The 25000-nt window shown below is 46.9% G+C and overlaps 1 protein-coding gene and 1 long non-coding RNA gene across 10 annotated transcripts in view; one reads left to right on the top strand and one right to left on the bottom strand.

Moving 5' to 3' along the window:
- The window catches only part of LOC138864379 (uncharacterized), a 17578-nt gene extending 11924 nt beyond the window's left edge, over positions 1-5654 (top strand). For all 7 annotated transcript variants that reach the window (XR_011399140.1, XR_011399139.1, XR_011399137.1 and 4 more), the window contains 2 exons: positions 4846-5053; positions 5366-5654. This is a non-coding gene — a long non-coding RNA (uncharacterized lncRNA). The remainder of the gene's footprint in view (positions 1-4845; positions 5054-5365) is intronic.
- shot (dystonin-like protein short stop) overlaps positions 1-25000 on the bottom strand; it is a 433523-nt gene that overhangs the window by 217414 nt on the left and 191109 nt on the right. The gene's annotated exons all lie outside the window — the stretch shown is intronic.

Genomic DNA, 25000 nt, shown 5'->3' with positions numbered 1-25000 from the left:
TATTTGTTTTAATCTTTATAGTTACCATTTTTATAATCCTTATCATTACTAAAACTACTACCACTACAACGACTACTATCATCATTACAACAACCATTACTAACATATCAGCAATATGTTCTACACACATCAAAATTCAACCTAAACACAAGTTAGCGTCTCATACACCCTCCACTAACACCACCACGAAGGGTCCGCAACGAGAACACGGCGAAGTTAGTCGAGAACGCAATATTGCACAGCACGCCACTACACTGACCTTCGCGCATTCACTTTTACACGCTTACTTTACCGACACTTCACTTACTGCAGGAGAGAAAAAAATGTCTGTATATATATGTCACTGAGAACGGGATCTGATATCATTTCGCAATAGAAAAAATATATATAAAATTGTTGTTATTACTGTTGCTCTACGTTTGATCGTTTGGCAATTCTTGCTATCGGAGTGACCTCCTTATAGGGATAATATCATTAGTCACCATCATTAAGAAAAAAAGAAAAAATGGTGTTACATATCGATAATAAAATTCGTATAAAAAACAGTTGATAAACATGATAAAGCAGATTCAGAGAAATTTCGTGTAATCGACCTTAATTAATATTACCAATAGTAAACAGATTCGGCAATTCGAAAACAAGAAAATATGAGTAAAGATTCGAAAATGCGCAAAAAGTGAATGAAGATTCGCTAATCCAGAACCCAATATATGAGTCAGATTTTTTTAAAACTTATAAATGTGAAATGTTTCTCCGTAACCATCGCGTGACTCACAAAATAACGCGGATGACAGATTTCTTAATGTACCGTAGGCCTACAGACGGTTCGACGGTTTTGAGGTAGGTTCAAAAAGCGAGTGAGATACAGGAAGGAATGGGAGAGGGAGAGGGAGAGGGAGAGGGAGAGGGAGAGGGAGAGGGAGAGGGAGAGGGAGAGTGAGTGGGAGTAGGAGTGGGATAAGGAGTGAAGAAAGGGGTGAGGACAAGGAGAGAAGCGGAAGGAAATCGATAGAAGAAGGGAGGGAGACCGAGAGGAGGAAGAAGAGAAGGGGGAGAGAGGAAGGGAGGGGTGGGGGGAAGAGAGGAAGGGAGGGCGGGAGGAAGAGAGGGAGAGAGGGAGAGAGGGAGAGAGGGAGAAAGAAGAGAGAAGAGAGAAGAGAGAAGAGAGAAGAGAGAAGAGAGAAGAGAGAAGAGAGAGAGAGAAGAGAGAGAGAGAGAGAGAGAGAGAGAGAGAGAGAGAGAGAGAGAGAGAGAGAGAGAGAGAGAGAGAGAGAGAGAGAGAGAGAAAACACAGAAAGAGAAAACGGAGAGGAAAACGAGAAAGCAGAGAAGGAAAAAGAGAAAATGAAAGAGAAAGGAGAAAATACAAGGCGACGAGAGAAAAAAGAGAAGGAAAGAGAAAAATAGAAGAAAGAGAGAAAGCAGAGGGAAAGAGAAAATACAGAAAGGGAAAGAGAAAATACAGAGAGAGTAAGGGAGAGAGAACACACAGCGAGCGAAAACGAGGGTGAGACAGAGGAAAGAGATACAGGCTAGCGAGATAATGCGACACAAACAAGTGGAAAACCTGAAGATAAGCGAAAAGGAGAGAGTCTAGGAGAGAAAGAGGGGGAGAGGGGGAAAAGAGGGGATTGGAGGAGAGGCAACACTCCACCCTGAGTTTTTAAAAAATAAAACCTTTTCCACGGCCATTAAAAGGGCGATATGAAAAATATGCTAATTACTTTCTCGAGAGGAGGTTTCATTTTCTTTCAGTAAAACATTTTCTTTTTCATTCCACAGCCATGAAAGTCGCTACACCACGCCAGGATGCACTTAACATCATTGTTTGTTCTTTCTTTCTCTTCTCGTGATAATTTTCCTTTCACCCAAGACATCAAGGTCAAGAAAAGTTGAGTAGAAAGGAAAACATTCGGCGCAATTTAGAATGTTCTCGATTTCTTCACGCGTTTTGAGAAGTTTTACAATATAGGACAGGATATACGTGCACGTCCCCCTGGGTCACAATCTGTCGACATCCCCCCCTCCCTCCCCCTATCCCTGGACGTCTAGGCAGGACCTAGTTTCTAGTCTTATCACGCTCATTTCTTCTTCTAATTCGAAATTACACACAGATTACACACACATAAGGCCCTGAACCAGAGCGCGCTGGCGCATATACTTTCTTCGATACTGCGTTTCCACTCATCTCGAAATCGCAAAGCTCACCCCCTCGCTTTTGCTGGCGAATGAATTTTAAATGCAGTTCAGAACAGAAAAGGGGAAATGGGCGGTTGATATTTAAAACCAGCTTGGGGATTAGAGAAGTTCACTGCACTGTTTCCTCCATGTCGAGACACGGCACACACACTGAGGCCCCCGCTCTAGCCTAATAAAGACAGAGAAAAAGAATATTTCACAGTCTTTTGTCGCTTCTACTTCGCTCTGGACGGAAAGGTGACTCGCCCAGGTAAGGTTAATGGGAGTTCCAACCGTAGCAGCTCGGGCGGAAAATGTTTTAATGGCCGACGGGAGATTATCAGCTATCGCCTGCTATCGCCTGGTGGCATAAGATACGATACGGTTAATTGGTGCTGTATCGCCTGTTATCGTGGCGAATCATAAACCAGGTGACTCTAGCCGTCGCTGCCATGCATCATGCACGAAGCGAAGTGTATAATGAGTTAACAGCACCATGCACTCGGGCTGCGTTGTCGATTCCGCTTGCGTTTCCCTCTGTTAGTGCCGCGTTTATCCCATCTGGCTCGGTCTTTCTCTGCCTTGGCTCCATAAGCTGGCTCCCCCACCTTTCTTTCTCTTTCTCTCTCTCTCTTTCTCTCTCTCTCTCTCTCTCTCTCTCTCTCTCTCTCTCTCTCTCTCCTCTCTCTCTTTCTCCTCTCTCTCTCTCTCTCTCTCTCTCTCTCTCTCTCTCTCTCTCTCTCTCTCTCTCACATGTATATACTTTTGTCTCACTCACTCACATATTATTTCACTGTATTTCACTGTATTTCACTGCCATTCTCTCTCTCTCTCTCTCACACATGTATAAACTTTTGTCTCACTCACTCACATATTATTTCACTGTATTCACTGTATTCACTGTCATTCTGTCATTCTCTCTCTCTCTCTCTCTCTCTCTCTCTCTCTCTCTCTGTCTCTCTATCTCTCTCTCTCTCTCTCTCTCTCTCTCTCTCTCTCTCTCTCTCTCTCTCTCTCTCTCTCACATGTATATACTTTTGTCTCACTCACTCACATATTATTTCACTGTATTTCACTGTATTTCACTGTCATTCTTTCTCTCTCTCTCTCTCTCTCTCTCTCTCTCTCTCTCTCTCTCTCTCTCTCTCTCTCTCTCTCTCTCTCTCTCTCTCACATGTATATACTTTTGTCTCACTCACTCACATATTATTTCACTGTATTTCACTGTATTTCACTGTATTTCACTGTCATTCTCTCTCTCTCTCTCTCTCTCTCTCTCTCTCTCTCTCTCTCTCTCTCTCTCTCTCTCTCTCTCTCTCTCTCTCTCTCTCTTTTTCTCTCTCTCTCTCTCTCTCTCTCTCTGATGAAGATGTAATATTGAAACGTTAATTATATATGTCGCACAGTGGAATTATTCATTCTCATTCATACCTCTCATGTCGACTTTTATTCATACCATTCAATGCACGAAGGCATCTGTGCATGTGCACTGCAATTTAAGGCAAAGCAGCCAGAGTTGAATTCTTTTGGGCCGCCGGCGCACATTTTTCTTTGCAAGTGCACGGCCAAAGATGCCATAAAATGCCACCATCACAGTATAAACCATTTCTGGCAACACTTTTATGGCGAAGGATAATGCTCTTTTCATGCCCAGTGCTCATAAGGAGGAACATACCAGGAAAATGCATAGAGAGATTAACAGTTTGAAAAGTAATAATCCTTGAATCCTCTCTGATAATAACACTTCCAGGAACAAAGATAAAAAACAGCAAAACAACGACAATAAAATAGCATTACCCTTAAAAAATATATATCGCATCCATTATCATAATCATCCGTCATAATAAAAAAAATGCAATCAATAATAGCGCTAATAATACAATAAAAAAAAAACAACGCACACAACTATTTAGACACGCCGGAGCGGAAACTAAAATAAACAAATAAATACACAACTGACGATAAAGTATAAACGTCATTCACACCTCGACAACAAAAGCAATCCTATCATAAAATCATATGAAAGTCAACACACATCCTTTTATGATCACGTCTATTACGAGGTCGATAGGAGCGCCTGTGTGACAGTGGTCATGTGGACTCGCAAACCTTGTAAGAAAGAAGAAAAACTGTAATCAAATCCTCGCTTCACATTATTTTTTTACTAACATCGTGTCTTTATTGTTGGTAACTATTTCATTTCTTATTTATGGTTTTCGAAGGAATATATCTACAAAAAAGACACTGACGAGAAAAGAGCTTGATTTCAAATGGAAAAAACATCTAAAGAAAGTCAATCCTTGTATCTATAAACAAAACTAACTCAACTTATTTATGTGAAAGGAATTCTTCTAAATCAACGACGGAGATTATCCAGTTACTACGCACACAGACGCCCACGATTTACCCTAAGGAATCCGCCCATCCACATCATCCGCACGAATTCCTCAACTAAAAGCGCAACGTGGAAAACAAAAAAGTGGGTTACGAGATGGCCCCGAATGGAAGCGCGCCTGGACCCGCGACGCTGTCCTAATTCGGAGGGCCTTGTGCAACGGGAAATATCTCACCCACGGCCATATAAAACCTCGACGGCCATTAGCATAAACATAATCACAAAATTCCGTCAGAAAATTAAAGAGAAATTTGACAATTTTCTATTTATAGGTCGGGCGGAGGTAGAGGACGTGACGTCAGCGGAATGGTGAACCCCAGGAGTTACGTCACGGCGGTTGTGGACACTGACCGCTTGTGTCATAAGCATCGGTTTACACACAAACCCGCACGCATTCGAAGGCACGCAAATGCATGCTTGTACGTGTGTAAAAATAAACAAGCACCACACACACACATGCAATGAGGTTAGGATGATTGGGTAAGTTTGTTGTGTATATTTCTGCCAAGGTCTTGTTATTGTATTTCTTCCATAATGACAGTATTCTTTTCTTTATATCCAAAAAGTGGCCTTTTGTGTTCTATGTCGTTTTTTTCTTATTAAGTTTACCGCCTACTCCCCGCTTGGCTATAGCGTGTTATCCCTCCCCCCCCTCCCCCAAAAAAAAAAAAATCTTATTGGTTAAGAAAATAAACTTCAAACTATACCTCAGCAGCCCCTCAACGCACTCATATAAACGTGTCGTTCCTTTCCTGCTGATCATTTTTCCGTTTGTTTTCGTTCCCTCTCAAGCAAACCCAAGACAAGTCAAAACCATAACACCGAAGAGGTACTCAGGGAGAACGTCGAAACGGGATACCATAAATCCTGGCAGAGAAGAGATGGGTCACACGAGGTCACGAGTTCGGCTGCTTGAAAGTGCCACCACTGGCTCTGGCACCTTCGAGACCTACAAAGACCATCCCGGACCAATGAACTCACCTTCATGTCACCCTCAAAATCGATATTCTGTGCTAAATTTGCGCCAACATTATATGATCACCTGCAATAAACATGTAACAGGGGTACATACATATTCAACGACGAATTTATTATACTTGTTACCGCTGCAATCATGCATCCATCATTGAACACTTACCTTTCACTCAATCTGTAGCTACCGCGTCTTCCCGTCTCTTGGTCTACAGCTTTTCTCTTTTTCTCTTTTCCATTCTTCTTCAATTTTCTTCCTATCTATGGACATAAAACTCATTCACCAAGGCAGCTGTTCCTCCACACTACCTGTTTCTCCTCGCCATCACCTCCACATCTGTCATTCGTCCTTCCACTCCATAAACATCCTCCCTCTTTCCTCCCCACAACACGGCTCTCCCTATCAACAAACCAACCCTTTCGCACACTTGTGTAAAGGGGAGAGACGGGGCATGCGGCGGGGAGGGGGCAGGGGAGAAGGGGGGGGGCCAACCACCCCTTCCACCGTACACACGCGCCCCTCTTAAAAAATCGGCACAGTCGCCGGTTCGCCCTGTTGATGGGGTGCTCCGGAAGCCGCAAAGTGTGCGTGTGTTCTCCCCCACAAAAGGCAGTTCTCGCTTCCGCCCCCGAATGATCGCGGAAACTCAAAATAAACAACTAACCCTTGGCACCCGCGCCGGTTGCAGCCTCCCAGGTAAGTGTCCCCTTCGTGGCTTTCTTGGCGGGAGTTTTACCTTTGTCGCTCTGATGACTTTATGCGCTTGTTGTGATTCTATTGTTTCTGGGCACTTCTAGATTCAAATCATGACAATCACTATAATCTAAGCACAATCCCAACCGAGTACGTATCTCTCTTTTCTACTCTTAGTCTGTGATTTCTATCTCCTCTTTCTTTTCCTTCTTCCTTTTTCTCTGTGTCTCCACCTCATCCTTCAAATCTTTAATACATTTTTTCCCTGTATATATATGTGTGTGTGTGTGTGTGTGTGTGTGTGTGTGTGTGTGTGTGTGTGTGTGTGTGTGTGTGTGTGTGTGTGTGTGTGTGTGTGTGTGTGTGTGTGTGTGTGTGTGTGTGTGTGTGTGTGTGTGTGTGTGTGTGTGTGTGTGTGTGTGTGTGTGTGTGTGTGTGTGTGTGTGTGTGCGTGCGTGCGTGCGTGCGTGCGTGTGTGTGTTGTTATCCATGTATTCGAGTGCAAAGGGGCCTCAATATCCATCCCTTTCCTCCCTGCAACCTTTCCCTCCTCCCTTCCCATTCCCTCCTCTCCCTTTCCCTTTCTCCCTCGGCAAACAGACACAACCCATCCCCCTGACCCGACCCCCGGCCACCGGACACTTATAGATGGAACACCTCAGTCCGAGAGGCGCCCCTGCAGTCCCCCCCCCCCCACCTGCCGACCCCCGACCCTGCATTCCCGACTCCCGCGGCACGTCCGTCGGGGGCTGTATCGGGTTCCCGGATCTCCAGGGGTCGTCCCGCTTTATCTTTTTGCACTCGTGTTACAGGAAAAGATCCGCCCTTTTTCCCCGTCTATGAAACACTCCGGCATTCTCAACCTGTTCCCATTTCTCAAGATAAATCAAACTTTCGCTTCAATTTCTGCATCATTTTTGTTCATCGCATCGATATAAATAAAAAAGAAAAGCCTTCGTACCTAAACACTGACAGATGGTTACGACGTACGACTTCGCTAACGAGCGTCGCTTTCTTTTCTCCTTCGTATATGTTTATAGGGATATCACATGTATACAAACAGATAGTCACAAACACACACACACGCGCGCAAACATGTCAACTCATCGAACACCATACACAAGCGTATGCATTTCACAAATAAAAATCCACCCAATAAAACCTATACATCTAATCATATGAAAGGTCATATATATATCTTAGCAGGTTTGAAGGAAGCCAATAAGAGGCCCTTTATTCCACTATTTAGTAACTTTCATTTTGTTACTTTCCTTGTAAAAAAAAAAATGAGTGGTTGCACTGAATCCCTGTTCTGCAAAGCTAAGCTCAAACTGCAATAAAGTACATCGTGAGTTTATCCCACAACACAGGCAAGGAATCAGTTGTCTATTTTGTAACCAATGATCTTGATAAAATGTCTGAATTTTGCCCTCTCCTCAGTGTCATGTTCAAGTGAAATTAGTTTTTCCTCCATCATGCTCACTGCCATCTAGGACCGGGCTGGATAAACAAATACGTTAATAAAAATCCAGGGAAGTGTCTCTAAACTCACTCAGGTGTGCACATACTACGATATTGATGTTAAAATGCACCTTTCGCGAAAGCGCAATATTATTTACACTAATATGACCATCTATATAAGCAGCTGGTACTTACACTATTGAATGTAGAAAATGTGTTAAATCTCGCTTCAATTATTTGAACGTCTGCATATCAGAGTTGTATAACATTCTACCCCTTCATAAAAGTACTTATATTCATATGCTTCGTGAAAAGACAATTCTTTTATTCTTCTGTGCATGCAAATCAGTTTAATAAGGTCACAGTTAATATTTCAACTCTCTCCTCTATACTCATAATCATCGAATGGCTATATTTCTAAATACATAATCAAATAAGTGTATAAATTCAGTGTATTTAATGTTGTGTTCAAGGCTATACTCAAAGTTCTATTTGAAAATATGTAATTGTAAAGGGAAATGCAAGCAGTTCACATACAGTAATGTAACATTAATTACTTTTAGAATAATAACAACAATAATGGAACGATAATATAATAGGATGATTACTTAATTATTACGATGTATTGTATTATGTTCCATTATTAACTCCACATGGTCTAAAACAATTCGGAGGCTCGTTGCATTCGCCAGCATTACGGACAATTTGGGTGTGAGTGTATGAGTGAGTGAGTGTGTGGATTTGTCTGTCTGTTTAATCGTCTTTATCTGTGTCTGTTCATTTGCATTTATCTGTCTGCCTGTCTGTTTAATCGTCTTTATCTGCCTGTCCGTTCATTAGTCTTAATCTGCCTGTCTGTATGCATGTTACTTCAGCCCCACATTTATTCCATTACTCACGTGAATACCAAACATAAAAAAGTCCCTTAGCGTCCGACGCATCCTCTCGACGTCACCCAGCGGAGGGACCCGAACGGGCGCGCGAACACCTAAACACACGATAAAAAAAGGTGATTCAGATCGCTGACTCATTCCTCCCTCCGCCTCCGTCCCTCCAGAAGGACCGCCGAAATGTACCGGGCAGCGAACCGCGATCCGCCATCCCTCCGCTGTTTATTTCGTCGCTTGGTTGACCTCGTCTGCCCCCCCCCCCCCCCCCGCTCCCCTTGCGATCCGAGGTCTGCTTGCACGGTCGGCACCCTGCGTCTTGCGCATTCGATTCCTTGCAAATGCAAATTTCGCAGGACTCGCCAGACCGAGCGGGGAATGGCACAGCCGTCACTACATTCTTCCGCCTGTCTTTTCTGCGGAATCGCGAGCCTTCGCATGACCCGGCGAGGGAGGGATTAAAGCAAGCAAGAAGAGACAGATGTCAGTGCAGAAGTGTGAGACCGAGATGAGGGAGGAGGGAGGAGGGGAGAAAGGAGGAGGGAGGGGGGGAGGTGGTGTAGGAGATTGGAGACAGGTAGGCGGTAGGAGGGAAAAGGGAAGGGGAGTGGGAACAAAGGGGTGGGGATGGGAACGAGCGGGCGGGGAGGGGGGAAGGCACCGAGGTGGACACTTGGGTGGCGAGGGGCGGGTCACACGACACACGGTGGTGACCAAGGTGCCCAAACACGGGGAGAAAGTCCACCCTGCCCGACCCCCAGCCCCCGCCATGCCCGTGTCTTCACAACATCCATCTAGCTCGCACACTCGCGCATAAATATACAATCGGCGCCGAAAGTGGGACGTAAAAATAAAGATCCCAGAGTGAAGAATTGTGTCCGACATGAGGCACCCTTGGAGATTTTGCTCTCACTTTGCTTTGCCAATCGACGTATAAGCGCACCATTTGGGTTCTTTCTCTCTCCTTTTGTCGTGAGGTCGAGCCGCCACAAAGGGTGTAGGCTGGCAGTGTTATCATAATCTCGATGTTCGTTAGATCTGTGACGGCTCAAAGACATCATAGACTTACTTTGGTGCGACCGCATCGCTCCCTTCGTTAAGATCCACCTTCCTGATGGCACCATAACAATGAGAAATTATGATAGTTGTCAGAGCGCTAAAGTAGGTTTTGTTACTCGACACAATAAACTACTATCATTTTAAAAAAAGTCTTTCTACAGTAGAAATCTTTCGAAGAAAAAATAAAACTTCCACTGGAATAGGATCCACAGTTATACTAGTTTTCCCCCAAAAAAATTATTTCTATTCGAAAAATGCAGAGAAGAGAAAGATCTTTGTCCCAAAGAGCAGCGGAAAAAAATCAATAAAATAGTTGTGATTCTTCCCAAGCCACACGAACACCCCTGTCAACCTTGTTAACATACCTCCGTCCAAACGCGAAAGAACCATCTATATTCTGCAAACACATGTTTACCTCACACTCGCCTGAATATATTTACGGCATTCACAAAACATTTAGAGTTACGGATAAAATAAAAGAAGGACCCACCATCCCGCATGTTACACTTTCAACATCACACACTCAAAGGTCAACATGACTAAAAATGCCCATAAGAGAAAAAAAACTTGCTCCAAAGAGAGAGTGGAAAAAATGTGACAGTTTGCACCATTTTTCTTCGACTTTGTCACAGATTCTATTTCTCGATTCATTCCCAGAGAGACCCCATGAAGCGTGGAAAGCGGGTCGCTGGCCATAATAACTTGCCCAACTCAAGTCCTATTGTACTTTACTATAAAAGTCTACTGTACTCTACCTTACGACCTACCTCACTCTCGCGCTCGGCCCTACCTTCTCAACGCTATCAAGCCCAGTTCTCGCATATTCTTTTCTCCAATTCTTCTATTCTGCGCTGGTCACGTCTAGTCCCTTCTGTTATAATTCATATAGTCTGCACTATTTTCTCTACTCATCTATGCTCTGCTATACCCTACTCAGCCTACACCAATATACTTTTTCGCTAAACTCGAAGTGACAATAAGGTCGGCAGGTGTCAGGTGGGTCTATTTCCTTTAACTCAAGCTCCTCGCTCTTTCAATCATCGATGCTGAATATCTGGGGGAAAATAAACAACCTATATAGCATTAAACAATTATCGTTTTGCCGATTCCTAGAATACTATCAACATGCGCAATTAGTGTGACAAGATTAACAATGTTCTGCTGATATGACGAACACGCTAAATGAGGCAGGGAAGATTTATCAAATCCTCTCATGCAAGAAGGATTTATGCATGGTTGACGTTTTTAAATCAACATGCTGGGAAGATGTTTCCTCCTTCATCGCTCTCTTTCAAATATACGTAACTTATATATAAGGAAAATAAACCCAGTACCACCTCGAGCAACCTTACTTTCTACCAACCTCACATCCTCCCTCACCTCGTCAACCAAACGCGGTAAAAACCAGCCAATGGAACAAACAACCCAAAACAACCCCGCGACACCCATCCCCTAATCCACCTAACTACCCACCCATCTGCGTACCCAGCTCGGACCCCCTGATACCCTGATGCTCCCCCGATACCCGCCATCCATCCCGCCGTGCCGTGTGTGTGTGCTCTGAGTCAACATCCCTGGCACAATGCTGCTCTTTCTCCCTGGCGCCACCGCTCATCGTGCCATGCTAATCCGGGCACTTAACGCCCATTCTCCCTCTATCTTAATCCGTTGTCTTTGTAAATAATGGATTTGTATTTTTTCTCTATTGAACGGGGCGCAGAATGATGATACGTTTCACCGGGAGATAAGACGGACCGCAAAATCGCGCGCGAAACGAGGCTCATCCAGTGGCCGAGTTAACACACGCTAATTGGCCGTGGCGTTGACCATGCAAAAAATATATTAATCCTAAGTAAACTCATCATAAGTCAAGAATCCCACTACATCCACTTTTTATGCCCTGGCTCCGAGTCCTGCCAATCTTAAGACGCCGCACGAGCCACAAAAAAGGGAGGGCGAAAAAAGCGTTTCGCGAGCCCGCCGGAAGCCGTGGCACGTGGCCGGTGGAGAGGGACCGAACCGCGGGCATGTTGACCGAGTGGTTGGGGTAAACAAAGCCCTTTGGGTCGGCTCGGCTCATCATCGCAACACATATATACCCATGTGCATAGGAACACGTACATTTGCATGTGCAAACAATATTAGCACAAGGGCCCTTGATCTCGGGTCAAATGCGGGTCTGAGCGCGTGCTGCCAATGCACCCATTGCTGTAACTACAAGCACCACGTACACATTTGCAGGATGTGTTGACTGTGGTTGGTTGTCAATGCTAAGCCGCTGGCATACGGCTGCCCTGCGATAACGGAGCTCAACAATAGGTATCTGGGGTTCCCTGGCTAGAGGTCCGAGATAAGACCAGACCCTCTTGGAAGACTGAATGAATGTCAAGGGACCCTTCTGGATAAGGGAGGGAAGGGCGTCCCGGGAATGGGAAACAGAGAGAGGGAACGTGGAGGAGAGGAGATAAGAATGAAGAAATGCGAGAGGTGCAGGATGAGGAAAGGTGTGGAGAAGAGAGGCGAGAGAGATAGTGAGGGGGAGAGGGCATCCGCTGCGGAAAACGATTTGAAAAGGGAGATATGCACGAGAGAGGAGTGAGCGAGCCACGGAAAAGCAGAGGAAGGAGAAAAACAAAGCGATATGAAGGAAGGTAGAAAGCGACAGGATAATACAAAGATTTTACGGCGACGCTGACAGGGAGTGCGGGGTTCCTGATGAGACGCCGGCACGTGTCAGGACGCGGGCGAGCGCCATGGGGAGAAACGTCAGCAGTGCCATAACAGAGCTAGCGTTAGCATGGCGGCGGAGCCCAAGGCGCCGTCGGACAAAAGAAATTCATCTGAGTGAAAGTCCCATGATTAACAGGATTAGTCTGCAAGGCTGAGGAACCAGATTGGGAAACTGATCCCCTTCCCCTGAACGGCCCTATAAATCCCCCTCGTTGTCACCAGGAGCCATTCCCGCCCGTTGTAATGGCCTCGTAATCACCTCCGTCGCCCCTCCAAATACCCCCCCCCCGTCATGATGTGCACCATCATCACCACCACCGTCATTATCACCACCGCCGTCATCATCATCACCATCCGCGCCACCACAGCCGCCACCTCTCACCCCTTCACTCCAGCGTCGCTCCGAGGTGGCAGGTCGCGCACGGCATCCCCGTGGAACAACGTCGACTCTGCCCACGCGTGTCACATTGATAAAATAACCTCGAACAAATTACACCCATGCAAAAAATACACAAAGCACATACAAAACAAACAGGACCATCCATGACGAACAAAACCCCACCAAACAAATCAAACACGCAAACAAACAAACGTAAAACAATCAATTAACGTAACCCTGACATAACGAACTTTCCCCCAACCGTTCTTATCAGCTCAGCGGGGCTAGTACCACGGAGCACCACCTGTTGATAACGCCCGGGCAAATATCCGCAACTGATACGCACAATACCACGCAGTTCAAGTCTCGTGACTAGACACCATAGCTGGTACCGCAGACACTAATGAATGCATGAAACGTGATCCGTTACTGTGCTCAGGTAAACAATACCTGAACAAGACTTTTGAATGGATGAAATGGAAACCGAGTCTCACTTCACTTCAAATTTCTTTATTTACACTTGAACATGAAGTATTTACTATGAAATTAATGTGTCTACTGAATGGCTTTGCTGCCGTGAAAAGGGGGAAAGTGCGATGTCTTCTCTTTTTATTACTGTTTTGAGAGCCACAAATGAGGAAAAGGGGGCTTTGGATATGAAGCACAGCAACCTTTTACGAACTAAAGAAACGCCCTTCACACTCACATAGCGTCTTCTAAATTAATAAACCCGAAAAGACCTAAACTAATCAATAAAATGTAAATTATAATTACAGTACCACAATTTGGAAAACATTGATGATGATGATGATGAGATTACTATTATCATAAAAAGACTATTATCACAACTATTACTAATGATGAAAACCGAGCATCTGTAGCCCGGCATTTCAACCGGAGATGAACAACGAAGAAGAGCCCCTCTACCTGACCACAATCATGTCCGTTCCCATCATTACGGCCAGGAAAAAAACGAAACGAAAAACCCTCCGACAGCGATTCCTCCCGTGAAACAGAAACGGACCCGGCAACAAACACACAACCGCGAGGTGACCCCTGCAACAAATACACCCAAGTAAACCCCTTCACCCCCCCCCCTTCAAACGAGGTCATACACCGCGTAATCCAATCGGGTCACGGCGAAGGTTACGCCGACCGGCAGGGCGCGAGGCATGTAGCGTGGCCGTAAATAAAGACACCGGTAAGCGGCGGCGTAACAGAAGCTCGGGGCGGAAGGAGCTCTTCGTGAGGGATCCTAAGGAGGCCTCATTATCGGGGGATCCGTGGCGTGCGCGGTAGGACTCCTCGGGAAGGATCTAAGGCGCTCGATTAAACATACGGAGATTAACGGTGGAATGAACAAGGGATAATTTTTTGTTGCCAGAGAACTTTAGCCCTACCTGGATTGGTTCGCCGCCTCTCTTTGGAAAGAACTTGAATTCTATCGCTATAATTACACCTCTCTTCAAGACAGATGTGACAGCTGAAGGAAATCCTTTGTGTCGCGTTCCTCTTAATCCACTCCATTTTTTCGACTTTGACTTTTCTAATTACCATTCCTTGCCGTCTCTTAACCGTAATTCACCTACCTTCTTCTCCATCCCCGAAGCCTGCATGTCAATCTGGACACTCACCTGTGGAAAATCAAATCAATTTGTAACACAACTTTTTAAAGCACTTCTTAAACACGAACAATGAACTAAGCATAATAACCATCATCATTATCATTATTAAAATGCTCATCAAATATAAATATCACTATTACCATGATCATCATCAGTAATATCATAATTACCACGATCTTCATCAGTAAAATTATTACTATCATAAATTATAACACCATCATTGCTATTATCATCACCATCATCATCATAATCATAGATAATAAACCTCACGTCGTCCATTTAAGTTATCATAAAGCAATCGCAATCCAACAAGACTGGAGAACCTCACGAAAATAAGCCTCCTCCTCCACCCTGCCAGCCTCCATCGCCAAAGGCCATTCCTCAGCCAACGCATTCGGACTCGGCGATGGGGGGAAAAAACTCCGGGGAAACAGGAGACGACTCGCCAAAGGACTCGCAAAGGATGACTCACAACTCACTCGTCCCTCGCTGCCACACGCTCCCTCGCTCGTCAGTCGTCGCCGAGGGGGAGAGTGGTGGAGGGAGCGACGGAGAGAGAGGGAGAGGGAGAAGGTGGGGGGGGGCGAGTGAGGGGGAAATGTCCCGGGGTTTAACAAGACACGAGGGTAAGGGGGAGAATGGAGGAGATAGGAAGAGCAGCAAGAGGAGTAGAGTAGAAGGAGGAAGAAGAGGAAGAGTAGCGGGATGAGGAAGTGGAAGGGGAAGAGGAAGAAGGGAAGGAGAAAGTAGAGGAAGAAGGGAAGGAGGATGAATAAGAATAAGAAGAGCAAAAAGAGGAAAGACAGTAGTAGTAGGAGGAGGAAGCTAATGGCAATGATGATGATTAGGAGGAGGATGAAGGGTTAGATGAAGATTGAAGAAGAATAGCAGTAGTAGCTGTAGGAAGCGACCATGAAAAGGAGCATGAAGACGACGAGGAGGAAGGAGGATTTATACGGCAAAGATTCTTTCCTGTGATAAAAGTCTTCGCTTAGAATTAGGGTTAAAGGAAGGTTAGGCTTAGCCCTTCACCTTCCTCCTTGTACGGCCCTCCCCTCTCCTCCTCCCACCCTTTCCTTCCCTTTCCTGCTCTTACCCTTTCCTTCCCCTTTCGTCCTCCCACCCTTTCCTCCTTCCCTTTTCATCCTCCCACGCTTTCCTTCCCTCTCCTCCTCCCACCCTTTCCTCCTCTTACATTTTCCTTCCCTTTCCTCCTCCCACCCTTTCCTCCTCTTACATTTTCCTTCCCTTTCCTCCTCCCACCCTTTCCTTCCCTTTCCTCCTCTTACCCTTTCCCTCCCTTTCCTCCTCTTACATTTTCCTTCCCTTTCCTCCTCCCACCCTTTCCTTCCCTTTCCTCCTCCCCCTTTCCTTCTCCCACCCTTTCCTTCCCCTTTCCTCCTCCCACCCTTTCCTTCCCTTTCCTTCCCCTTTCCTCCTCCCACCCTTTCCTTCCTGTTAAGTCCTCCCACCCATTCCACCCTCCCTTATCCTTCTCCCATCCTTTCTTTCCCTTTTCCTCCTATCCTTTCCACCCTCCCTTATCGTCCTCCCATCCTTTCCACCCTCCTTTATCCCCCTCCCATCCTTTCCTCCTTCCCTTTTCCGCCTATCCTTTCCACCCTCCCTCCCACATCCCCTCCTCCCGCCCCTCCCTCATGAGGATCATGGCGTTTGGAGATAACATGGTGCAAAATCATGTGTTTGATGGTACCGCGTGCGATGCACCGTCAGCTCCTCCCTTGATGTAGGTCACGTGGTACGCCAATATTGTCCTGTAACAGATTCTAAGCAATCTAGCATTTTTTTCTTCTCAAAATGAAATTCGTAATCCTTTTATAAAACTGGGACACCATAATACATTTATTACGTGTAACCTAATCTTCTCACTTTCCGAAGCAGGAGACACCCATCATCATGTCGGTAGCCAGAAAGGTGTGAAAACTACCATAAAATTTTTATTACTGTATATATCTAACCAGTTCAGTGCTCCACGTGAGATATCCTGAAACAACGGATTCCTGGTAAATCTCGCATTCAAAAAAATAAATAATAATAATAAAAAAAATAAATAAATAAAAAATAAAATCCTGATATGAGGAAGACATATAAACACGAAGAGCAACAATGCTGATATGAAACAAGAATAAGAACGTAAAGATAAAACACGAGGAAGACATAAACACGAGGAAGAAATAAGCAAAAGAGGAAGAAAAACAGACAAGAAACACAGCGCGTCTTAACTTACGTCTTAACTTACTAGTTCTTGGTAAGTGTGTGCAATCGTCGAGTCTTAATCGAACTAAGTCACTGCAATGATGTTATATCCACAGTTGGGCGATCATTCTCAAAGGATGACTGAAGCAACTGTATTTAAATCTAATTGCCGCATGACTAAATAAATCCACTAAAGTAAACCGCTACAGGAAACTTAGTGCAAGAAATAAGAGTGGAAGGAAGAGAGAGAGAAAGGGAGGGGTGAGAAAAAAATAGGATAGGACAGGACAGATAGAGAATAGCGGGGAGGCGAGGAGGACAGGAGCAGAAGCAGCAGCAGTAGAAGAAGAAAAGAGAGAAGGGAGCGAGAGGGAGCGAGAGAGAGAGCGAGAGCGAGAGAGCGAGAGAGCGAGAGAGCGAGAGAGCGAGAGAGCGAGAGAGAGAGAGAGAGAGAGAGAGAGAGAGAGAGAGAGAGAGAGAGAGAGAGAGAGAGAGAGAGAGAGAGAGAGAGAGAGAGAGAGAGAGAGAGAGAGAGAGAGAGAGAGAGAGAGAGAGGAAAAGAGAGAGAGGGGGAGAGAGAGGGGGAGAGAGAGAGAGAGAGAGAGAGAGAGAGAGAGAGAGAGAGAGAGAGAGAGAGAGAGAGAGAGAGAGAGAGAGAGAGAGAGAGAGAGAGAGAGAGAGAGAGAGAGAGGGGAAGAGAGAGAGAGAGAGAGAGAGAGAGAGAGAGAGAGAGAGAGAGAGAGAGAGAGAGAGAGAGAGAGAGAGAGAGAGAGAGAGAGAGAGAGAGAGAGAGAGAGAGAGAGAGAGAGAGAGAGAGAGAGAGAGAGAGAGAGAGAGAGAGAGAGAGAGAGAGAGAGAGAGAGAGAGAGAGAGGGGGGGAAGAGAGAGAGAGAGAGAAAGATAGAGAGAGAGAGAGAATGAGTGAGAAAGAGAGAGGGAGAGAGAGAGAGAGGGAGAGAGACACAGAGAGAGGGAGAGACACAGAGAGAGGGAGAGACACAGAGAGAGGAGAGAGAGAGAGAGAAAGAGAGAGAGAGAGAGAGAGAGAGAGAGAGAGAGAGAGAGAGAGAGAGAGAGAGAGAGAGAGAGAGAGAGAGAGAGAGAGAGAGATACACATGCACGCTCAGTACCAAATATAACATAACCCGAAAAGTGATCTCACGTTGTAAATCTGGGCAGACCACATACAGGCCGAATCACACATGCATGAGTAAGTCTTCACTCCTCACTACAAAAAATACACCCCCCCTCTCTCTCTATCCCACCCTCCCCCATCCACAAATCCCTAAACCCACAAGTAAGACCTCCATCAACACCCCCCCTCCCCCTCCCCGCCGCATATGCCCCCCCCCCGCCTTCCTCTGCGCCACCTGTCTCAACGAGGCTGAGTAAGAGAGGCGTCACAAGACATCCTTTTTCGGCGTCGGAGGAACATTCTGGAAGGCACGGCCATAAGGGGCGTCAGCGAACATCCTTCTTGGGGCAACTATGGCCCCGCCGTCGCCCTCGCCGCCCACGGCCTCGGTCTTGGGTCTCTGGGTCTCCCTTGCTTCATGTCTGTCTGTGTGTCTTGTCTGTATGTGTGTCCGTCTGTCTGTCTGTATATCTGTATGTCTGCATGTCTGTCTGTTTGTCTCTATCTGTTTCTGTCTGTCTGTCTCTGCCTGTATCATTATGCCTGTTTCTGTCTGTATCATTATGTCTGTCTGTCTCAACTTTTTCTTGTGTACCTGTCTTTCTGTCTTATTTCTCTCTCACTTCATCCTTTGGTCTCCCCTCTCTCTTTCCACGCCCACAAGTGGTCCTCGGGGGTGAAGTTATACCTCCTTCCCCCCCTTCCTCCTTCACCCCCTCCGTCGCACGTCGCCACTCCGCCCTCCCGAGCACACTTGAGATGCTAAAACAGTCTCTTGAGCAACAGAATCGCCGCCTCCCACGCTCTCGCCCCGCCCCCTCTCCCCTCCCCCCCCCCCTCGCCCATTGATGAACCACGGCTACTCGAGTGGCGCCGCGGCAGGCCAGGTGATTTAAGGGGGAGGAGGCACTTTCTTGGCGAAGGGGCGGGCGAGAGGGTGGGCGAGGGGGTGGGGGTGGGTGAGGAGGAAAGGGGTGATAGTGGGTGGGGAAAGGGATGGGAAGTACGTGGGGAATGGGGTGGGGAAGGAGTGGGAAAAGGGAGGAGGAAAAGGATGGTGGGGGTGGGGACAGGGTGCAACTTAGACAGGCGGGGTGAAAGGGCTGCACATTGGGTAGACAGAAAGAAGGAGAAACAGGGTCAAACTTGAAGAAGCGTGAGGGAGAGAAAGAGGGAACATGGAAAAAAGGAAAAGAAAAGAGAGAAAAAAAGTTTAAACAGCTTTAGCAACAATAAACAAAGTTCCCTGTGACACATATCGCAAAAGGTTATGAATAAAAAAGAATGAGAAGGAACAATTTTTCGCTGAGCAATCAAACTTTGATATCATAATCTTCGCCAAAATTACAGAATAATGCCGTAAGAGTAATAATTCAAGACCACGAGTGAAAGTGATCACAGCTATCCGGAACCGAAAACCCGTTATCCGAAGACCTCATTACACGGCATGCGAAGTTACCTCTCATCAAACTGCATGTGATCGAAAAAGAAATAAAAATGCATCATTTCAATTTCGTTTCTCTACTTTTTTTTACTTGTAGTTTCCCAAGAAGAATAGCTAATCTTGAGTCCCATGCAAATCCACCTTAGAACGTCCCACACGAATCTAGCTTAGAACGTCCCACACGAATCCACCTTACAACGTCCCACACGAATCCACCTTAGAAAGTCCCACACGAATCCACCTTGGAACGTCCCACACGAATCCACCTTAGAACGTCCCACACGAATCCACCTTACAACGTCCCACACGAATCCACCTTACAACGTCCCACACGAATCCACCTTACAACGTCCCACACGAATCCACCTTGGAACGTCCCACACGAATCCACCTTAGAACGTCCCACACGAATCCACCTTACAACGTCCCACACGAATCCACCTTACAACGTCCCACACGAATCCACCTTGGAACGTCCCACACGAATCCACCTTACAACGTCCCACACGAATCCACCTTAGAACGTCTCACACGAAACAATCCACCTTGGAACGTCCCACACGAAACCACCTTGGAACGTCCCACACGAATCCACCTTGGAACGTCCCACACGAATCCACCTTGGAACGTCCCACACGAATCCACCTTAGAACGTCCCACACGAATCCACCTTAGAACGTCCCACACGAATCCACCTTGGAACGTCCCACACGAATCCACCTTGGAACGTCCCACACGAATCCACCTTAGAACGTCCCACACGAATCCACCTTGGAACGTCCCACACGAATCCACCTTAGAACGTCTCACACGAAACAATCCACCTTGGAACGTCCCACACGAAACCACCTTGGAACGTCCCACACGAATCCACCTTAGAACGTCCCACACGAATCCACCTTGGAACGTCCCACACGAATCCACCTTAGAACGTCCCACACGAATCCACCTTACAACGTCCCACACGAATCCACCTTAGAACGTCCCACACGAATCCACCTTAGAACGTCCCACACGAATCCACCTTGGAACGTCCCACACGAATCCACCTTAGAACGTCCCACACGAATCCACCTTGGAACGTCCCACACGAATCCACCTTAGAACGTCCCACACGAATCCACCTTACAACGTCCCACACGAATCCACCTTACAACGTCCCACACGAATCCACCTTACAACGTCCCACACGAATCCACCTTACAACCTCCCACACGAATCCACCTTGGAAAGTCCCACACGAATCCACCTTACAACCTCCCACACGAATCCACCTTACAACCTCCCACACGAATCCACCTTGGAAAGTCCCACACGAATCCACCTTACAACGTCCCACACGAATCCACCTTACAACGTCCCACACGAATCCACCTTAGAACGTCCCACACGAATCCACCTTGGAACGTCCCACACGAATCCACCTTAGAACGTCCCACACGAAACCACCTTGGAACGTCCCACACGAATCCACCTTACAACGTCCCACACGAATCCACCTTACAACCTCCCACACGAATCCACCTTGGAAAGTCCCACACGAAACCACCTTAGAACGTCCCACACGAATCCACCTTACAACCTCCCACACGAATCCACCTTGGAAAGTCCCACACGAAACCACCTTACAACGTCCCACACGAATCCACCTTACAACGTCCCACACGAAACCACCTTAGAACGTCCCACACGAATCCACCTTAGAACGTCCCACACGAAACCACCTTGGAACGTCCCACACGAATCCACCTTAGAACGTCCCACACGAAACCACCTTGGAACGTCCTACACGAATCCACCTTACAACGTCCCACACGAATCCACCTTACAACGTCCCACACGAATCCACCTTAGAACGTCCCACACGAAACCACCTTGGAACGTCCCACACGAATCCACCTTAGAACGTCCCACACGAAACCACCTTGGAACGTCCCACACGAATCCACCTTGGAACGTCCCACACGAATCCACCTTACAACGTCCCACACGAATCCACCTTACAACGTCCCACACGAATCCACCTTAGAACGTCCCACACGAATCCACCTTAGAACGTCCCACACGAATCCACCTTAGAACGTCCCACACGAATCCACCTTGGAACGTCCCACACGAATCCACCTTGGAACGTCCCACACGAATCCACCTTACAACGTCCCACACGAATCCACCTTAGAACGTCTCACACGAAACAATCCACCTTGGAACGTCCCACACGAAACCACCTTACAACGTCCCACACGAATCCACCTTGGAACGTCCCACACGAATCCACCTTAGAACGTCCCACACGAAACCACCTTGGAACGTCCCACACGAATCCACCTTAGAACGTCCCACACGAATCCACCTTACAACGTCCCACACGAATCCACCTTAGAACGTCCTACACGAATCCACCTTACAACGTCCCACACGAATCCACCTTACAACGTCCCACACGAATCCACCTTACAACGTCCCACACGAATCCACCTTACAACGTCCCACACGAATCCACCTTAGAACGTCCCACACGAATCCACCTTGGAACGTCCCACACGAATCCACCTTAGAACGTCCCACACGAATCCACCTTAGAACGTCCCACACGAATCCACCTTGGAACGTCCCACACGAATCCACCTTAGAACGTCCCACACGAAACCACCTTGGAACGTCCCACACGAATCCACCTTAGAACGTCCCACACGAAACCACCTTGGAACGTCCCACACGAATCCATCTTACAACCTCCCACACGAATCCACCTTGGAAAGTCCCACACGAATCCACCTTAGAACGTCCCACACGAATCCACCTTAAAATGTCCCACAATAAAATAGCTCAGTACCTTCCCACACGATCTGTAAATGGCGTAACGAGAGAAAGGAAAACAACAACAACAAAAAAGGTGACAGGTGTTCTCTCAGCATCTGTGACACAGAATAAGAATAAAAAAAACAAGAGGTGACACATCCGGCGTGGGAGTGACCTCCTCGAAGACAGCATTCCTCAAGGGAAGGGGAGAGTAGGGGAGGGGTGGGGAGGGAAGGGGAGAGAAGGGGAAAGGGGTTGCGGTGTAGGGAGGAGGGATTGGAGTTGATGAAAGAGGGAGAGAAGAGAGGGAAGGGGAGGATAGGAAGAGAGAGAGGGAAGGGGAGGAACGGGGGAGAAAGAGGGAAGGGGAGGAACGGAAGAGAGAGAGGGATGGGGAAGACCGGGAGAGGGAGAGGAAAGAGAAAGAGAAAGCAAAGGGTGAAGGGGAGAAGAGAGGGAAAGGGAGGAACGGGAGAGAGGGAAAGGGAGGAACGGGAGAGAGGGAGAGGAAAGAGAAAGAAAGGGGATGGGGAGACAAAGGAAAGAAGGGAGGAGGATGGTGAAAGGGAAGAAATAAAGTAAATAAGAAAAGTGGAGATAAAAGACAGGGTATGGGAAATAAGGAGAGGAGAGCTAAAGAAGAGAATCGGGGGATAGAGGGAGAGGGGGAGAGGGGGAGAAGAGGAGAGGGGGAGAGGGGAGAAGGGGAGAGGGGCAGTCATCACCCGTAATCCCGGTACAAGTCCTCCGCCCCGCCTCCAGTGCGACGCAACCCACCCTGGGGGACTTGCGCTCTCGGTGCTCTCCTCGTGCACGAAGCCTTACCCAACCTCTATTTCAATAGATTCGACCATCTTGTATCCATCCACATATAATTTTTCTTTTCTCCATTTCTTTCTTTTAATAGGCCGTAAGCATCAATAGATTCGGCCGCCTTGTATTCATCCACATATCATTTTTCTTTCTCCATTTGTTTCTTTTAAAAGGCCGTAAGCATTTGCATGTCTGAGGCGAAAGTGAATCAAGGCCAATCATTCAAATAATACCTCCGTATTTCACTCATTGAAAAGCATCGTTTCATATGCCCTCATTAATCATGCTCATGTCTTTAGTTATTCAGTTTCCCCTCATCACACATTCTTCGTCATCAGCCACTTAATTCCCTGGCACCCTTCACTCTCCCCTCACCTGTCACGTATCAGATCAGCCTCGCTCCTAATATGAATCCGCGGTTTAATGACTATGAATGTATCATTAACTAGCCTATAATTACGTCTTAATTACCTCCTGGTTATGATGAGTGACAGGCGTGACGACCGGAGAGGCAACGGGAGCGATCGTGGAAGAAAAGAATAAGCGATACATCCTTCTTCCTCTTCTTCGTCACGATCTTTCAGTTAATTAAAAGAAAGTCTTGCGGCATTCCCCTTCACTACTCATCAAACAGTAACTCATTAGTTTATCACAGCATAAAAATCATAATGCGAATTCGAGCACAAGGCCGATATCTAATAAATTACAAGACTTAATCAACAACTCAGTATACAATACTCTACAATGCACTGCCACTATCATCTACCAGTCACTCATTCGCATATGACAACAAACCTCTCACGCTTTATCAGCAGCCATCAGCATCCTGTTATCACAAAAAATAGCGAGCCCAACGCAACCACAGCCCTACCACAACCCCCCCTACCTATAGGTGGAGCGCCACGACCCGCCACAGCTATCGGCAGCATCGCCATAACCCGACGATATCCTGAATCCCTAAACACGTTCCTTCCTCATCATCATACTACCCTGGATTGATTTATTCTTCAAGTGATAAATAATTCACGTACACGTCTAGCACGTACATTCATCACCAAAATGGGACATGGCGGTCAAGGACGAGATGACCCCCCCCCCCCATTCCCTTTGCTGGGGAGAACGTCAACGCCAGTACAAGACCAAGAAAGTAATCCCCAATACTTACGAGTGCATAGAAAAAAATGACCCACAATGACAAGGACAACATACATAGTCTAATAAACCCAGCAAATGATAACCAATAACAGAAATCGATCGGTAACAGAAAACAACACAGCCCAGCCTTCATTCTGCACGCCGACTGTGCGCGGAGCTTACTACTTCACCGCCAAGTGCCATAACATCGGCACTTCCGTGAGGCACAAGAGGCACCTTCTCCCCGGCATGAGAGCAGTGTATGCATCCCGAGAGGGTGACGGACAGGTGCATTGTCCCCTCCATTCAACTCTAGAGAAATTAACGTGCCTAATACCCAGCAATAACCTTTAATGAGCTATTGATCACAGAATGTATTCAAACCACATAACAATAACGTCCGCGCCATCAATCACACGCCTGTTGTGTTTCCCAGGAGGCTTCCTCGCTCGCACTCGTCACAGCGCGAGGGTGCGGGAGATCCGGGCACCTGAACGGGGGGCTTTCTCATGGTAATACGACGCCCGAAAGAGGGAGAGGGTGGCGGAGAGGGAGGAAAAGGAGAAGGCGGGGGAGAAGAGAATGAGGGAGTAAGAGGGAGAGGGTGGTGGAGAGGGAGGAAAAGGAGAAGGCGGGGGAGAAGAGAAGGAGGGAGTGAGGGCGAATGAGGGATTAGGGACGAATGAGGGAGAATGGGAGGGGGGGGCATGTAAAAAAAAAGAGAGAGAGAGAAATGAGTCAGACGAGGATATGTAGGAAGATTAATTCCTTTGCCAATATGTATATATAAAAAAAACATCATATATGCAGCATTTTCATAACAATCATGCCAAAAGACCAGACTCGTTGAAAGCACATCATAATTTACAGCGAGCGCAAAATCAGAAACGTTCACCCCCAAGAACCGAGACCATACACTGCGGTTACAGTTTCGTGTCAAGTTCTAATCATTAAACGCCCGGATGTTTGTCGGCAAAGGCCTGGTTGGAAAAGAACACAGACTGACACAACGAACTGACAAAGAGCTGACAGAGTCGGTTTCGGGTCTCGCTGTTCTCTCATGACGCGCTGTCGA

This window comes from Penaeus vannamei, chromosome 16 (genome assembly GCF_042767895.1).
Source record: "Penaeus vannamei isolate JL-2024 chromosome 16, ASM4276789v1, whole genome shotgun sequence".
In the NCBI taxonomy this organism is placed as follows: domain Eukaryota; kingdom Metazoa; phylum Arthropoda; class Malacostraca; order Decapoda; family Penaeidae; genus Penaeus; species Penaeus vannamei.
The sequence above is the reverse complement of the archived record's forward strand: the minus strand, read 5'-3'. Positions and strand labels throughout refer to the sequence as shown.